At 53.4% G+C, this 15,318-nt stretch overlaps 1 long non-coding RNA gene across 1 annotated transcript; it reads left to right on the top strand.

The window, feature by feature from the left end:
* The first annotated feature begins 11,725 nt into the window (after positions 1-11,725).
* LOC136792435 (uncharacterized) lies at positions 11,726-15,064 on the top strand. Its single transcript, XR_010836229.1, has 3 exons — positions 11,726-12,069; positions 13,034-13,163; positions 13,288-15,064. It is a non-coding gene; the product is annotated as an uncharacterized lncRNA (long non-coding RNA).
* Positions 15,065-15,318: the final 254 nt, after the last annotated feature.

The raw sequence follows: 15,318 nt of genomic DNA, 5'->3' as shown, positions 1-15,318 counted from the left end.
CTCAGGCCTCCCGGTGTCCACTATGTAATACTAGTGGGCGCCTAATGGAGGTTTCCTGAGTGAAGAAAATGTGGCAATAATTCAAAGAAGGATGAGCCCATCCTTGGCCTGTCCACGAGCTTCCAGCCAAAGCCTGGCCCTTCCTCAGTCGTTCGTGCACTCGCTCACTCAGTACCAACCGAGCCCCAGATGCCCCAGGTGCAAAGCGGAGCCAATACACACGCTGTCCTTCCTTCCTGCAGCTTTCAGCTTCAGCCAAGAGAGAAGACAGGTGTTAATCAAATAAATAAACATTTCGGCTGCTGTGTGTAGACACATCAGGCCTCTCAGATGCCACCTGCCCTCACTGGGATTCGCCCAGGACCCCCAGCTCCGGGACTGGCCGTGCTCTGCGCCCCCCGCCGTCCAGGCTGGGCCGTCCCGTCCACGTGGCGCCCTCTTGCCCCCCCGTCCGTCAGACAGCTCAGGCGCTGCTTCCCCTCCGTCTCCGGCCGGTCTCCTCGAGGCCACACACAGAGTCAGCCTCTGCCCCTCACGTCCTGCCTGCCTTTCACGGCTCCCAACTTCCAGTCCTTTCTGCCGGCGCCAGACCCTCCCCTCCGCCCAGGACCGACCCCCTCCATCCCACAGCCCAGCTCCTTCTGACGGCTCTCAAGTTCACGGTCTGAACAGACCACGACTATAATCTTCTTAACACCACTGAGCCTTTACGTTCTCGAAATCTCACAGCACTGTTTCCCCTTTTCTGCCCGTCTTGCTGGCCACCTTGTGCGGTGTCTGTCTGCAGGAGGCCTGACCCCTTTGCATTCCCCCAGTGTGCAGCGCGGGTCATTTCACAGCGAGTCAAAGCTCAGTGAGCATCTCTCCAGAAGGCCCTCGGCGAGGGCTGGATCGCACGTAGCGCTGCCGACCCGGAGCGCTGAGACTCTGTACATAAACCACGTGGGCGCTGCATGCAGATCAGGCTGACCACAGCCTGGTTCGGAGCTGAGCTATGGGTGCTCACTCAGCTCAGAGCATGTGAACCTGAGGCGCCCTGCCTTACTCAGGGACCCCTCAGACCTTGGCCCCGAGACACGACGGCAGCAGGAGTGCGCCCTAGCCTGAGGGTCCAGCAGGGCTGCTCATGGCCCAGCAGCGCCCCGGCATCAGAGCCCAGACGCGGGGGCGCCCCAGGCAGTCCTGGCTTTACTTGATTTACTTTGTTTTGTGGAGGCCGGGGAGGCGCCGCGGGGACCGTCGGCGCCGGTGTGGCCTGACGCGGGGCCGCGTGCTGTTGAGCGCCTGCGTCGCCCCGAGGATGGGCTGCCCGGGCTTGGAAGGCAAGAGCCCGACACTCGGCACCGTTGCTGGGAGCGCTCGGTCCTCCTGAGCCTGGGTGCTCTGCCTGCACAGATCCAGCGTGCACCCGGGAATGAGGGGAACGTGGGCAGACAGGCCCGGCCCAAGGCTGCCCCTTCTCCCGGTTCCAGGCCGAGAAGCCCAGTGGAGGGCGCTGCATCTCCGCGCGGCCCCGAGGCCGACTCCACTGCCTCAAGAGCTCACTCGAGGCCAAGGCACCGCCAGCCTCTGAACAGGTGGCTGAGCGCCTTGTTTTGTTTGCTGCTGCTGACGCCCAAAGAAAAATGTGCCAGAAGCCCAAGCCCCTCCGGGGACGGGAGGGCCTCAAGTCCAGCTGGACACAGGCCTGGGCGTCTGGAGGGCAGCCGCCAGGGCTGCCAAAGCCTCCCCGCTGGATAACACTTTCCCATCTGCCAGCCGGCCGCGGGGCCGGCACGTTGGCCCTCCTGGAAGGTTGCCTACGGCATTCGGGCCGTTTCTTTCCTCTTCATCCTTTGAACTTGGGCGTGTGCCCAGGTGCCCTGGTACGACGGGGCGGAGAGGCAGAGTCCTCGGGGCTCTTGTCTCCACCCGGGCGGGAGCAGGGGGGTGGAGGGTGCGCGGTGGGTCCCGGCATCATGCAGTGTTGCTCTGGGAAGGCTGAATTGCAGCAGAAAGCAAGTGTTTTAATCTTGCTCTTAGTATTCCATTTGCAAAATGGGACTATTCCTGCTTCTTAAGGAATCATTAAGACAGTGTGTTCTTAAAAGGGGAAAGGGGTGGGGGAGATAAATTAGGAGTTTGGGACTAACGTAGACACACTACTATATATAAAATAAACAACAAGGACCTGTTGTAGAGCACAGGGAAATATACTCTATTTTATAATAACCTATCAGGGAAAAGAATCTGAAAAACAGTATAGAGAGAGAGAAAGAGAGAGAGAGGGAATATATATATGTAAAAAAATAAAATGCTTCGAATTTTTTTTTAAAGGCAGTGTGTTATTATAAAACACTGCCAAGGGCTGTACACAGTGGAGTGAGGAGAACGAACACCCCAGACTAAGGTTACAAGGCAATGGTTTTGCCCATCTCTGAACTCCGGTGGAGTTGTTACAAGCCTCGCCTGGATTGGATCCAACAATCGTAAATCTCTTGACCCACCTCCCAGGGCTCAGGAACAAAGGCGTAATCTTACTACTTGCTCAGAGTAATTAATGAGGGCAAGGTTTTAAAAAATATAATGTATGAAAGTATGTCACAATATATTGTTAAAAATTTCCTAAAAATTAAAGGTATATCTAAAATAAAATGTTAAATGTAGAAATAGCAAAGTTAACAGCATATAATAATAAGGAGAAAGTGAGCACGGCAGTAATCTAGGCTTACGCTGCCGGAATCACGATCATTGTCTAAAACGAGTGCTGGGTTTACTGGCAGCCTAGGCGATAAAGAAGAACACAGATGGGCTAACAATCGTTATCTGATACAAGGACGCCTGCCGGTGTTTCAAAAGAGAATAATTTTCTAGGTCCTAAGAGAATAGTTTTCGAGGTGCTGAGATGTGAAGGAGTATTCCTGTGGGCCGCAGGTGAGGAATGTGCACGATGTCCTCTGACAGATGACCGGGTATTTTCTGGCACGTTGGTCCTGGTAACCACTGACAGCAGCTCAGGGACTTCTGCCGGACGGTGATTCTGTGGACAGGTAGGGCCAGGGGTGCTGCAGGGCCAGGAGGGCGGCTTTCAGTGAGAAAGGTCAGTCACTTGCCACTGTGCCCTCCAGGAGCCTGGAAAGTTCTACTCAAGGCCAGGCTTTGGGCCTTAGGTGAGCCATACCCTCAGCCTCACCCAGAACGCTTCCGACTCCTCCATCAAATTACCTCCGCTCCAGCTCACGGGGCCCAAGCGTCCTGGTTTTCTCTTTCAAATACCAGAATTAAATATTTGACGTATCAATCTAATTGCAAAGTATGTCTCCATGGCTTCGTCTCCGCTCAAGGGCAAGTCTCCCCCCTCACGTGCCGTGGGGAGGTGAGGCTCTGCAGGCAGACCAGCTGGGACATGTTCACGGGCGATGCTTCGTCTGCTGGCCTCCAGAGGCTCGGCTAAGCGTCTGGGTAAAGCAGCCTGTTGGGGGGAGCGTCTCGTGAGCTGCAGGGGCACCCCCGGCCCAGGCGACACCGTGGCCCCCCACAGGGCCCTCACTGCCACCTTGCTGAGCCCTTGACCAGCCATGAGCTTTCTGCGCGTGTCAGCTCATTTCAGCCTCACGGTTGGGGGCCGTTTGGGTTTGTTTCTCCCGACCTCTGACTCAGGGGTCCAGCCTGGCGTGGAGCCCGGGCATCAGCATTTTTAAAAGCTCCCCAAGTGTTTGAAAGTGTAGCCGGTGTGAGGCTCCCCTGGTTTTAAAATCATGTTATTTCTCTGCTGCTGCAGCAGCTCGCTCTCCCCGGTCGCCAGCCACCCACTCCGGGGGCCCGGCCTCCCCTGCGGACCTCTGGCCCCCGGCTCAGCCACGGGCAGGCAATACTCGTGAGCTCCGGGGGCCCTGGGCCTCGGCTCTCGGCTCTCTCCCGCCAGGCCCCAGACACGCCACCTCCCTCGGTATCCAGCCCCTGTGGGATTTGCTTCTGCGAAAGCTTCCAGCCCCTCTCCCCTTGGTCTCCGGTGCTTCGTGACCCAACAACACTCCTCCAAAGCGCACAGTCACGTGCTGCTTCCTCTACTCCCGACCCGCCGGTCACGGTCCTCTCTTTCAGGGTGAAAGCCGGCGCCTTAGCCTGGTACGCAGGACCCTCCAGGATTCGGTGCTCTCTCGTCCTTGCCCCCCGCCATCCCTTTTCTCCCCGAGATATAATATACACCGCCCCCGATACAAGTTCATGTGTGTATTACTTACACGTGTAATCATCTCTGCATCTAAGCGGCGATTGCTGGCTTTATTAAAATTCCTTTCCTCCTCCACCGCAGCACTCCTTCAGTGCTCAAACTTCCCCTGAGACGTCTTTCCTTAGGGGAAGCCTTTGAACACTGCCCCGACCTCCCCCAGGCAGCAGCCCGGCTGGCTCGGCCCTTTCTTCCTCGCCGGCCCTTGAGGCTCCTCCCGGGATAACAGTCTGTCCCCTTGTCTGTCCCTCCCCAGCGTGAGGGAGGGAACGTGGGCAGATCCCGCAGCTGGAGGAACCTGGGCCGGGAGCCGCGGTCGGTTCGTCTCCCCCTTTGTCCGTTCCTCCCGCCGGGGCTCCGCACCCCGGAGGGGCAGCAGGTGGGAGAGGAGCGCGTGTCCGGGGCCGTGGGGACCGGGCGGGCGGAGCCGCATCCCCGGGGCCGCGGGCGCGGGCTCGACGGGTGCACGGCGCCCCCTGGCGGGCGGGGCGGGCGGAGCAGGACGCGCGGGCGGGCGGTCCGCTACCGGTGACTCAGCTGAGTTCCCGGGGCGATGCTCCAGCCCCAGGTGAAGCTCCTGGCCCACCTTCCTCTGGCTCAGTGCCCCGCTTGGTATTTCTGTTAGAACATCAGTCCGACTCTCAGTGCAGTGCTCCTTCACCTCTTCTCCCCCAGTTCCTTACAAAAATAAAACAAAAACCCACAAGCCTCCCCACCAGGCTGCTTTGGGAGGGAAAGCCTCTTATCTAGGAATTCAAAAGCAAGCCATTCTCCTACGAGGCTCCATCCAAGGCTGCCCTCAGGATGTTTTCACATTGTATGGAGCAGCCCTTAATTAGAGACTAGTTCTTTCCTTCCAATGTCCGGTCCTGTGGGGTTTCTGTTTCCCTCCACCTACCGCCCTGGCATGTGATCAGGGACCCGAGTGGAGATTTTAACCTGTGGCCATGAGATCCACAAGGATTCACTGGTGGACACACACAGGGAAACACGCATTCCATCCATGAAATTCTGAGGCGAGGGAAACGTCCTTAAAGAAAACCAGGTTTGGGAGGGTTTACATTTAATGTAGGTCTGTGGGAGGTTTCAAGGGCGTGAGGAACCCCACTGCCACCGTTTGAAGGTCTTTGCCCCCAGCCCCTCCCCTCTGCTTGTCTCTCCTCAGCCCCCTCGCCGTCCCACCTGCCCCTCCAGCTCCGCAGCACAGCTTCCTGGAAGGCAGTCTTTTTTTTTGATTGAACTGATTTACAATGTTGTGTTAGTTTCAGGTGTATAGCAAAGTAATTCAGGTATATATATGTATATATATATTATATATATATATCCTTTTTCGATTCTTTTCCTTTAGTTTATTAGAAGATATTGAATATAGTTCCCCGTGCTATACAGTAAATCCTTGTTGCTTACCTATTTAATATATAGTGACGTATATATGTCAATCCCCTACCCCTAACTTCCCCCCACCCTTTCCCCTCTGGTAACCATGTTTGTTTTCTAAGTCTGTGAGTCTGTTTCTGCTTTGTAAGTAAGTTCATTTGTATTACTGTTTAGAGTCCATATATAAGTGATATCAGATGAGATTTGTCTTTCTCTGTCTGACTTAGTTCACTTAGTATGTTCATCTCCAGGTCCACCCATGTTGCTGCGAATGGCATATTATTTCATCCTCTTTTATGGCTGAGTAACATTCCTTTGTACACATATAACCACAGCTCCTAGAAGGCAGTCTTGATCTCTGCTGTGCCAGCAGCCTGCTCTGAGGCTTAATCCTGGCCATTTAGCTTCCTTTCTTCACCCTACGGATTCCAAGCAGAGACTCGTTTTGCCTTGAACAAGCTTGTCACGCAAGGAAGTTATCTAGTAAAAGCAAATTCAAACGTATTCATCCATTTATTCCACAAGTACTTATTAAGCACTTGCTAAGTACCATTGTTCTAGGTCTGGTGGACACAGCAGTGAACAGAACAGCACGCTCTCAGACATGTCTTCTCTGTCACAAATGATAAGGAGAAGTGAAGTGACATGGGCTGTCAGGACGGCGGTCCCCGCAGTGCGGGAGGGAAGCCGCTCTCCCGTGTCGGATGCGTGTGTCCGGCTCTGTGACGAGGTCCTGAGGGGGAGAATCACAAGGTGCCCAGGAGAACAGAGCCCAGTCGGATCAAGGGGAGCCACCAGTAGCCAGAGACAGCCTGGGGGCAGGGTGTCTGCAGTGTGTGTGTGTGTGTCTGTGTGTGTGTGTGTCTGTGTGTCTCTGTGCGTCTGTATGTCTGTCATCTGTGTGTGTGTCTGTGTGTGTGCGTGTGTGTCATCTGTGTGTGTGTCTGTGTGTCTCTGTGCGTCTGTATGTCTGTGTGTGTCATCTGTGTGTGTGTGCGTGTGTGTCATCTGTGTGTGTGTCTCTGTGCGTGTGTCTGTGTGTGTGTCATCTCTGTGTGTGTTTGTGTGTGTGTGTCATCTGTGTGTGTGTCTGTGTGTCGTGTGCGCATGTGTGTCTGTGCGGGTGTGTCATCTGTGTGTGGGGGGTGGAGGGCAGTCAGACATGAGGCCAAAAAGGAGCAGGGACCAGATCACTAGAGGCCTACAGACCAAAGTGCGCCTTAGGCCTCTGTACTCTGAGCACCAAGGGAGACTGGCTCCGTCTGTCACGGCTGCTGTAACAGGTGTCACGAACGCGGGAGGCTAAGACAGCAGGAACGTGTCTACTCGCGGTTCTGGAGGGCACAAGTCTGCAATCAGATGTCGGCAGGGCCATGCTTCCTGACGCTCTGAGGGGCGGCCCTCCCTGCGTCTTCCGGCTTCTGGCGCTGGCGGTCCTGGATGTCCCTTGGCTTGTGGCTTCATCTGTTCAGTCTCCGCCTCTGACATCACAAGACCGTCCTCCACGTGTCTTGTGTTCACCTCACATTCCCGTCCCCGTGTCGGTCTGTCTCTGTGTCTCTTCCTTTCTTATAAGGAGACCCCTGTGTTGGATTAAGGGTGCACCCTTTTCCAGTAGGATCTCATCGTGGCAGATTGCAGATTACATCTACAATTATCCTACTTCCAAAGAAGGTCACATTCTGAGGTTCTGGGAAGGATATGAACTTGGGGGGGACATTATTTCAGCCAGTACAGAACCCGCTGGAGAGCACTGATCAGAGGACTGACGTGATATGATCATTGTAAAAGGCTCACTGGCTGCGGGTGGAGAAGACACAGCGCAAGGGTGGGACAGAGTCAATTAGGAAACTACCGATTCGATGGGGCAAGAAACGGCATGGCTGGCACCAGGTGGGCTGGTGGCCGTGGAGGGTGAAAGGGGTCTGATCTGGGCTGTGCTTTAAGGCAGAGTCTACGGGATGTGATGATGTAGAGACAGGGAACAAGGAAAACTCCAGAAGTCTGGCTTAACAAGAACTGAGAGTGAAGTGGCCCCTTAGATGGGGAAGGCTGGCAGAGGGGCAAGGTCACAGGGTGAAAAATGAAGAGTCTGGTTTTGAGTTTGTTCGTTTTGATATGTTATTAGACATTCAGGTGGTTTTGTTGAGGGGGTACCACACGGAGGGAGGTAGACTCAGAAGTTATCACCATAAAGATGAGACTGAAAGTCATGGCACAGCGAGGGAGATCAACTCTGAGTGAGCGGAGATGGAGGAAAGCAAAGATCTGGGGTCTGAATCCTTGCATTTTCCAGGCTTTGAACATCACTAGGAGGAGCTGGGGAAAGTGACCGGTGAGAAAAATGACGGAGCTGAGAGGGACATCACAGAGCCCAGACGGAGAAAGTGTTCCAAGAGACCGGGCGGCACCATGTCCGCGGCTGCCCATGCGACGGCCGGACGAGGACGGAGGGTGGGTCATTGGTTTGGCAACGATGAGGTCGCGGGTGTCCATTCCATGGCCAGGGCGGCACAGGGGAGTTTGGGATGAAGATGTGAACCTTGTGGCTCAAAGACAAAAGAGAAGTGTCAACAGTGTGTGTTTCCAACTCTCCCTGGAGGGCTCCTCTGGAAAAGAGGTAACGGCCCAAGCACGGCCTTGGGGTCAAGGGTCATTGTGTTGCTAAAAGCGGGGTCCAGCTGCTTGCTGCTCAAAAGCCAGTGAAGAGGCAAGTTTGGTGGAAAGGAAAGCTTGCTTTATTTTGGATGTCAGGAACCAGGGGGGAGGGCAGACCCCTGTCAAAGACTGACCCCCCCCCGCCAGACCATCAGTGGGTGAGAGCTTTTAAAAGGGGAGTTTCAGGGGTGTAAAGGTGGAGGGAGGGGGCTCCACGCAGAAACGGCACAGTCAGCCCTGACGGTCCTCTTGAAATTGGTCGTGCGGTGCTCTGATCAGCAACAACTTGATTGTCTTAAGTGCAGTTGGTCTTCAGTTCCGGGGTCGGTTTGTTCCCATTTCCTTGAGGCCAGTTCTCGGAATTGTGGCGGCTTGTGTCACGGCTACAGTCTAGTCATCATGGAGTTCACTTCTTCCACCTGGCGGGGGTTTCGGTATCTACAAGACAGCTCACAGGATATGGCTCAGAATATGATCTATAGCCCTTGAGGAGGAACTAAAGGTCCTTGACTTTGCTTAATGACCAAACTATTATTATGTAGTCCTATTGGGCTGCTTTCCTTTGCTTCTGCATTTTCTAGCTTTTCTAATTAAACTTATTCTTCAGCTAAAGTTTTCTCACAGACAAAAGGCAGGCGGAGGACATGGGGGGCATAGACCATAGGTCCTACTCCATTTCAATTACATGGTTGAAATCTGTGGGAGTTGGGAAGGACAGGGCATTAAGGTGATTCTAGTTTAAACTCTTCCTGTGATATAGATGAGAAAAGCAAGACTAGTCAGTAAGATTAGTGACTTGGCCTGGGTCACATAGCCCAGGTACTAGAAAAAATGGTACTAGAAACCTGGCTCCATAACTCCTGGTTGAGGGTGTTAGCTACTAAAAGGGAAGATAGTGATAATTCCAAATGCTCTTCAACTGAGGTAGATGCTCTTAAGTTTTTGGAAGTTTTTACTGAATTCTAACATAAAGACAGAAAAGGTATATGTGTACAGTTTGATAAATTTTTGCACCCTGAACACACCCACGTAACCAGCACCTAGAACAAGAAACAGACGACCCACCAGTACGGACCCCTGGAGACCCATTCCCACTACTTAGTCCTCCAAGGCGACAGCTCCCCAAACCATAGATTCATCTTATGCACTTATATGTGTCTCTCTCAAGTTTTTATTATAAAAGTATCTTGTTCATGTAAGTCCTTCAAGCAGCACAGCAGTGACGACGGGAATAAGTAAAAGTCCATTCACAATAAATACATCCTTCCAATGAACCAGGCGCTGTGCAAGTTTTGGTTTTCAATGAATGTTAACTGGCAAAATGTCAAGGGCATGGTCACAGGGTGGGAAGACCCTTGGGGGCCAGGAAAGACTTCCACATTCGCTTAATCATGCTGTTTCCCCTGTCTCCCTCCCTCAGGCTTGCTAGATGGGGTCCTTTTTCTATCGACCACCTGGGGTGTGGGTCTTACAGATGGGACTGAGGGGTGATCAAAATAGTGAAAATTCTATGATGGCTTCAGAGCTTCCTTGGACTCCACCAAAATGCTAGATTTAAGCATCATAATGAATCCAGCTTCCTCCCAATCCTATCAGAGGAGGGCATGCCAGATAATAAGAGCCTCCGGCCGCAAAGAGCAGGCCTGCACACTTGCAGGTGAGGATAGACGGATGCTGTAAATGGCGGGTGCTTGTGAGGTCCACGCAAGTGATGGGAGAAAAGCCCCGAGGGCGTGGGCTTCAGCGTGGAGCCCAGGTGGAAGGCGGCCCTGGATCAGCACTGCTCCGGCGCGTGGATGCACCTCTGAGTCGCGTTTCTGACCACGAAGTCCGAAATGCATGTGGTCAGTGGCCAGGGGGCACTGAGCCATCCTGAAGCCTTTCCATGTCTGAGGAGGCCCAGGGTCTCGTAGAGAACACAAGCCACGGAGAGAACTGAGCCCCATGAGAACGTATCAAAGGGCAGCTGAATGTGGAAAAGACACAGTTGGAGGAGGAATGTGCTTTCTCATTCTGGAAAACAGCGATCAGTGTCGTCAGAGAATTGCTCCCTGCATTTTCCTTATTGTTCAGGCGCCCTTATCTGGACAGTCGCCTCCTTTCGCGGCCCTGACGCCCAGGCCGGCACTTAGCTTGACATCCTGGAAGCCCACGCGACCGTCTCAAATTGACGGGAAAATTTAAAATTGTTGTTCAAACTCAGGAGGTATAAATCGCTCACCTGGACAATGCAGCCCAAATACCGGTACTCAAGCCTGCAGTGCCCTCCCCGGCGGGCACGTCACTGAAATCCCCCCAAACCCGCCCTTCGTTTCATGCGCCCGAAGACAGCCAGGGGAAGAACTTAATTACACTTCATTTTTACAAAATTTACCAGCACGCGTGGCTGCAGGATAACAGTAAATAATGAACAAGCGAACACATCAAACCGAAAAAGAGAAATGCCTTCTAGGCTACATGCAATGAATTACTGTTATTCTTGGTTTGCTAATTAGAAAATCTGCAATGGTTCCCTTCTGCCTGATACAACTTAGCCAACATCTGCAGCTGTTGTGTCCGCAGTTTTCATATAGTTACGTGTAGCAGTTTATTGGTCCTGAGCGGCTGTAACAGTGCCTGTAATCAAGTAGAGAGCGGGGAACATTAAACAGTAATCTGTAGAGGTAATAACACACTGGAGCCCGAAGGCGCTGAGTACAAAGATTCTGCGGTGAGGCTCCTGCTTTGAGATGCGAGACAGTTCTCTTGGGTTGAGGCCTGAAGTCCACAGGCGTGGCCCACGGGCCCTGGAAGAGGGGGTGAGACCCTGGGGGCAGCATTCAGCCTTCCTGGAGGGTGGGTCCAACCGGCCCTCTGCTGTAACCGTGGCTTCAACGAACAATAAAGATTCATTCTGGAAACTCGACTGTTTTTATGTAGAAATAATGTATTTTGAGGCCCCACTAAGGTGCACCCGCAGGAGAGCCCGGGAGGCTCACTAGAGGAGCCCCCACCGCGTCTCCTCTGAGCCCTCAGGTGTGTCGTCGACGGGCCCCCAAGCCCTTGGCCTGCGTGGGTCTCCTGGAAAGAAGAACCCCCTCCAGGGTGTCCATATACCCGGGATGGGCTCCTGAGCCCTGGCCCTGGCCCTGAGGGGATGAGCCCCTTTGTGAGGCTGCGTCGCTAGGGGACCAGCGTGCCGGCTTCTGGTCCTGTCCCCTTCAGCTGGGCTCTGCCGCTGCCACAGGAGGACCCCAGACTCGCCCTCGGACCAGACGACAGAGGGTTCCCGCGTCTACAACCAAGCCGGCTGGGGGACCGGCCGATGGAAGGCACACCCACAGCTGGACGGTGGCCCCCGGCGAGCCGGCACCCCAGGGCCCGCCCTGCACGAAGCGCCGTGTCCGGGGCTGCTGGGAGCGGTGGGCGGGGCCCCGGTCCGCGGTGGGCGGGGCCCCGTCCGGTCCGCCTCCTCCGTCCCTGCCGGGCGGTGCCTCTCCCACACACTGTCAATCCGGAAACTAGGCGGAGGCCCACCGTGTGCCGGCTGGTCGCCACACGGGGTGAATAGAATGAACAATGACTGTGACAAACGTCACCAAAGGGTGAAACCTGAACTCTGGCGCGCCCCCTAGCGGCTGGGAGACACCCGGCTGAGCGCAGCCCGAACGCCGGCGAGCCCAGCGTCTCCGTCACTGCGGGCGGGGTGACGCCAGGCCCGTGAGACCGATCAGGAGGGTCTCCAGGGACACAGATGGCGGTGATGTGCTCCACAAAGCAAGTCTGAAGCGGCATGGGCCCAGGGGAGGGGCGGAGTCCTGCCGGTGGGAAGCGACAAAGGGCAGGTAAGTGGGCTTTGAGAGCCGGGGGGCAGACACCTTTGGGGCAAAATTAAATTCTTTTTTATTCAGAAAAATTCAGAATGCATTACGTTGCTCATTCTGTGCTGAGACTACAAATACTTATCATTCTTATAATACTTCCCAGCTTTAAGCGATTTCTGTACCAGTGAGGACGCGCGTTTGTAAAGAGCGACATGCTATAGAATTCAATACAACGTGTACTTTAGCGGCGGCGGGGTCACGGAAGGAGGAGAAACATCCCAAGGCGGCCAGGAGCAGGGACAGGCCCAGCGCCTGTGAAGTGCAGCCGGGGACGTGGAACCACCGCTCAGGCCCAGCTGCGGACCGCCCACCGGTCCCGTGCTGGGAGGGCTGCCCACCTCTCTCAGCCTGGGTTAGCGACTTCCCCGCAGACTCTCCGAAGTGCCCAGCGCCTGGCAACGGCCCGGGCCAGGGTCCCGCACTTCCTCTTCCCGAGGGGCCTCTGCTCTCTCCCCCGTGGGCTGGCTCTCCAGGACACTTGCTGACTCTTCACTCTCTCACCTGATCTTCACCTCCGGCCTGGGAGGGGGACCTTACAGGAAGCAGCTATGTCATTTCCAGGGAAGGAGGTCATTTCAGAGGAAGAGGCTGGGAGCAGTCTCTCAGAGGTTGCAAGTCCCCCCCTGGGGCAGGTGTGCGGGGGCCCTGGGCACCAGCCTGAGTTTATGGTTCACGTCAAGGGAAGGTGGCAACCTCAGAATATTCCTAGGATGTGAATATAGCACCAAAGGAAGGAAGGAGTGTTTCGTGCCTAAGAAATCACCTTGAGCATCATTTATTGCTGCAGAAAAAATTTTAATCCTACAAAAGTAAAACTTCAGCAGAAGTTGAATAATTGTACTCAAACTCCAACACGGTGTGCAAATGCACTTCCTAGTTAAAAAAAAAAAAGTCCTTTAATATTTTTCTTCATTTTTTTTTTCAGTACAGGTGCAAATGAACTGAGTTTCAAGCTCAAAATGATGGAAATCCCCTACACAGACCTTCCTGAGTGGATACACAAGAGGAAGATGAGGACAGAAGTTAAGGTGACAGAACAGGACTGGTTTTCAAAGGTGTTCTTTTTAGTTTCATTGCTCCTGGAGAAATCAACTTCTATCAAAATATGGCATTCCTTATATTTTTTGTGAAACTGAGAATTTGTAATTATGTTATTTATTCATTCATTTGTTCATTCAGGAAATCAGTGAGGACTTCCCTGGTGGCGCAGTGGTTGAGAATCCGCCTGCCAATGCAGGGGACTCGGGTTCGAACCCTGGTCCGGGAAGATCCCACATGCCGCGAGCAACTAAGTCGGTGAGCCACAACTGCTGAGCCCACGTGCCACAACTACTGAGCCCGCGCACCTAGAGCCTGTGCTCTGCAACAAGAGAAGCCACTGCAATGAGAAGCCCGCGCACCACAACGAAAAGTAGCCCCCGCTCGCCACAACTAGAGAAAAGCCCGTGCGCAGCAACGAAGACCCAACGCAGCCAAAAATAAATAAATAAATTAATTTAAAAAAAAAGAAATCGGTGGGTCACTGCCACACACCCAGTCCCGCTCTGGCCCTAGGGGTGGAGCTGCATCTGATCCAGGTGACACACCTGGGTCACCCAGTGGTGGTAGCGTGAGCGGTGATGACGGCAGTGCTATTTTAGAAGGCTGGTCCCCGAAGGCCCTCTTGAGAAGTGACAGATGAAGCGAGTCCTTGAAGGGAAGTGAGGGCAGGAGCATTTGCGTGTGGCGGGGAGACACGCACGACGGCACCTAGAGCTTGAAGAAGTTTTTGTGACTTTCTCTAGGAAGAATAAGTACAAGTATCCAAGAGCGTTTCCTAAATTAGATACTACCACGTACTCTCAGGTTACAAAAATTAAAACAATCTCATCTTGATGCAGAATTAGAAAGTTGAAAGTTCAGTGGAAGGGAATAAGTAGTAAAGAAATAAAGTCAAATGTAGAATTTGATCAGTTTGCTTTTGAATATTTTGTACTTTTGTTTAAAATTTTTCCTTCTGTCGCATCGTGGGAAATCACAGAGGCCCTTCTGCGGAGCTATAGCGCCAGCGAGTAGAGACGGTCCATGGGGGACGGGCTCCCAGCGGGCGGGGTCGGCGTGGGGTGTGGCCAGCTGAGTGCCACGCGCTGTCCCTGCCGGGATCCCTGTAGGAGGCAGGTTTCAGCAGTGACCTTCATGCCCCTGTTGAAATTTCCATGCCGTAAATGAAACGAAGGTCACTGGAAGCCGTGCCACGTCGAGGAAAGGCAGGGAGAAGGGACGTCAGCTCCAGGGCTCTGCACTTGCTGGAGGAGACCTCACGTCTGGGGGGAAACTCACCAAAAGTGTCTTCACCGGGGAAACATGCGTGAACGACACCAGGACGCGGGCCCCCTTTCTCCTCTCAGACTGAGGGTACGCGCGGCAGCTCGGAATCTGGAAGACAGGCGAGCAGGGCGTAGCTGCTAACGGTGTATGAGGTGGCAAGTAGCCCCCTGCCTTGACCACGTTTGGGAAGCAGTGGAATCTCAGTCCTTGTTTATGCAGCAACGTGGGTGCAGCTGGACATGATGACACTAAGTGAAGTACGCCAGACTGAGGAAGACAGATACCATGCGATATGACTTCTCCGTGGGTCTGAAACACGACCCAAATGAACTTATCCATGAGACAGAAGCAGACTCGCAGACGTAGAGAACAGACTTATAGCTGCCAAGTGGGGCGGGGGGTGGACTGGGAGTTTGGGGTCAGCAGCTGCAAACTAGTATACAAAGAATGGATAAACAGCAAGGTCTTACTGTACAGTACAGGGCAATGTCCTGTGATAAACCACAATGGAAAAGAATATGAAAAAGAATTTGCATCTATATGTATGACTGAATCCCTTTGCTGTAGAGCAGAAAATAACACAATTATTGTAAATCAGTTGATTTACTTCAATACTTCACTAAAATACATTTTTTAAATGTCCTCTTTTAATGATGAATTGCTAGATATGTATAGTATATGCATCCATGTGGGTCTGTGTGTGTGTACATCACGGATTTCTACACTGCACTAAAAGGAGGACAGCTAACTTTCAGGAGAAAGGTGACTGTTACCATGCATCAAAACTTCTCAGATTTGTTGGGTATTTTTTTTGGGGGGGTGCGGTATAGTTGTTTTACGAAGTGGTATTAGTCTCCACTGTACAGCAAAGTGCAGTTCCCTGTGCTGTACAGCAGGCTCTCA

The sequence above is a fragment of the Kogia breviceps genome, chromosome 13 (genome assembly GCF_026419965.1).
Source record: "Kogia breviceps isolate mKogBre1 chromosome 13, mKogBre1 haplotype 1, whole genome shotgun sequence".
NCBI classification, from domain to species: Eukaryota; Metazoa; Chordata; class Mammalia; order Artiodactyla; family Physeteridae; genus Kogia; species Kogia breviceps.
Note: the sequence above shows the minus strand (reverse complement) of the source record. Positions and strands in the feature narration are given on the sequence as shown.